We start from the raw sequence: 2,548 nt of genomic DNA on the forward strand, positions 1-2,548 counted from the left end.
TAGGACAGCTAAAGGGAGAGACTCCACATTTGATGGCAGCGTGCAGGCGGGCAGGGCAGAGCAGTTCCGGTCCACGTCGTATTGTCCGGTGTACCGTGTTACCTACTGTGTCTTTGGGGTCCCTTTTGCCTTTTCCCCTCGAGACCCTCACCACAAGCATAATGTGTCGTGTTTAACGTCCCCCCGTTTGTCACGTTCTGTGTCATGGGTGTCTGCACATGTTTGTGCCGGAGCTGCTCTGCCCTGCCGCAGAGGCTGATGCAACAGGACAAGGCTCAGGGACACGCAGTTTGTGGGGTGTTGCCGGGCTCTAGATGATATTCCTAGATAGACAGAAGATGTTTGGAGCTGCGAAGATATCTTGCAGCCCTTTGACGTTTGTCCTCGCTTTCTTTCAGACGCAGAAGGATAAAATCCAGGGCAAAATCCATCCACCCATCCCGAGTGAGGAGGTTCCCCTGAGCAGGTCAGTCACCGCTTGTCTCTGCAGGGAGATTGTAAAGTGTGACTCTGTTACAGCTCTGTTCTTTTTCTTTTTAGGAAGCAAAGCTGGACATCAGCAGTCAAGGTGAGGTGGGCAAGGTGAGCATTGAGTAGCGTACAGAAGCAGTTGTTATTGCTCCAGTCTCACTTTCCGGTGCAACTCTAAGCATCTGTTCCTGTTTCTGCGCTTTAGGCAATCCACTAGGAGTATGCCAGGCCCCAGTCACCAACCGGCTGACGTGCCGGGTTTGCCGCTCTCCCGAGCCCTGCGGAAGAATCACGGGACTCGTTGATGAAGCCTCTGCCTTTTCTATATAAAGGTGTCACCAGGGTAGCCTTGGGCACGGGCCGAGGAGTTGCGGTGAGTCGGGGAAGTAGGGAGGAGGAGCTAGGGTCCACTCAGGTTTCAGCAACGCCACATCACCTCGTCTCCTCTTAGCCCAGGCGTGCCCCACGACGATGGCGTCAGCCTCCGAGTGCGGCTGAAGCGTGCGGCCCCAGGAGCCGGGCATTCTTGGGAAAAGAGTGAGTGGCAGAATTGTTGGGTTTTGGCCAATGTGCTGCTGAGGTTATGCATTGATATTTTGTTTACTTTATTGGAGCAGACGAAGAAACAACAGGAAGTTGTTTAACAACAGTGCCAGCAGGACCTTCCCAGCTGTCGAGGCAGCCTTCCTTTGCACCTGACACAGACCGGCATCCCCAGATGTCTGAGAGATAAGTAGAGGGCTACGACCCACAGAGGGGATGAAACCAGGGCGCAGGGCAGGGACCCACCGGGAGGGGTTTTTGAGTCCGCTTTGGAGACGGGGGTGTCCACGAAGCGGCCCCTTAGGCCTGGGGGGGAAATAAAAGCAAAGTCTCACTTTTGATCGCAGTGCTGAGGTGTACAGGGCAGAGCAGTCCCAGTGTGTATTGTGTCCCTTGTCTTTTGTGTATTATGTGTGGTTGGATGTGTCATGTCCTTTACCTTAGGCCTTTGAGGAGCCTAGCAGAAACCGTGGCATCATTGTTAGCATCTGTAATCTCTACATTCCTTGGCCTGGTACCCAGGCCATTGAACCTTTGACTCGGGAGCTCCGACAGGCATCAGAATTGCATCTCTCTTTGGAAGCATCCAGTCAGGTGGCTTTTCAGGTCTTGTTCTGAGCTGCACGGACAGCCGTGCTCCGCAATGCTCCATTTCAACGGATTAGGACTTGTAAGAATGTGAGGTTAGGGAGAGGATTCTGACCGTAGGATTCCTGGGTATCCATCTTTGCAGTTCTTGGAATAAATCCTTCAGCCAGCATCTTCCTCCAGGGTTCTCTGAGCCTCATCAGTTTGCCATCTGTCTCATCTCGGTCATCTCCTTTTGCATTCTCTGAGTCCTTGCAGCCACTTTGCTTGCCAGGAGCTTTCTGTTCCTGTTGTGTCCCCCCTGTCTGTCACGTCCCGTCCCGTGTCACGGGTGTCAGCACACACATTTGTGCCGGAGCTGCTCTGCCCTGCCGCATAGCCTGGTGCAGTAGGAGTAGTCCCTGGGAGTTTGTAATGTGGGGTGTAGTGGGACTCTAGATGGGATTTGTAGATAGACACAAGACGTCTGGAGCTCCTAAGTTATCCTGCAACAGTTTGACTCTTGTCCTAACTTTTTTTTCAGATTCAGATGGATTAAATGTGTGCCAGAGGGCCCCATCCCGGATGAGGGGTTTCCCCCGAGCAGGTGAGGCGCCGTTTGTCTCTGCAGCAGAAGTGTAAATGGTGACTCTGTTACAGCACTGTTCTTTGTCTTTCTTTTTAGAAAGCAAATGTGGATACCAGCTGTCAAGGTGAGCAGTGGAGAGAAGTAGTTGTTATTGCTCAGGTCTCAATTTCTGGTGCAGCTCTAAGCTTCCATTCTCGTTTGTGCACTTTAGGCAATCCACTCGGAGTATGCCAAGCCCCCGTCACCAGCTGGCCGATGCTCCGGGTTTCCTGCAAATGTGAGCCCTGTGGATGCATTACAGGACTTGGTGATGAAGCCCTGAACTTTTCTATTTAAAGGTGCCATCCAGGTGGCCTCCAGCAAGTGCTGAGGAGTTGT

At 52.6% G+C, this 2,548-nt stretch overlaps 1 long non-coding RNA gene across 2 annotated transcripts; it reads left to right on the forward strand.

Moving 5' to 3' along the window:
- The first annotated feature begins 557 nt into the window (after positions 1 to 557).
- On the forward strand, positions 558 to 1,368 carry LOC143693150 (uncharacterized). Of its 2 annotated transcripts, XR_013180661.1 has the most exons (4): positions 558 to 582; positions 677 to 844; positions 923 to 1,008; positions 1,089 to 1,368. It is a non-coding gene; the product is annotated as an uncharacterized LOC143693150 (long non-coding RNA). The 2 variants fall into 2 exon arrangements; XR_013180662.1 differs by lacking the exon at positions 558 to 582 and having other exon boundaries at positions 832 to 844; positions 928 to 1,008.
- Positions 1,369 to 2,548: the final 1,180 nt, after the last annotated feature.

Source organism: Agelaius phoeniceus, unplaced genomic scaffold (assembly GCF_051311805.1).
Source record: "Agelaius phoeniceus isolate bAgePho1 unplaced genomic scaffold, bAgePho1.hap1 Scaffold_311, whole genome shotgun sequence".
NCBI classification, from domain to species: Eukaryota; Metazoa; Chordata; class Aves; order Passeriformes; family Icteridae; genus Agelaius; species Agelaius phoeniceus.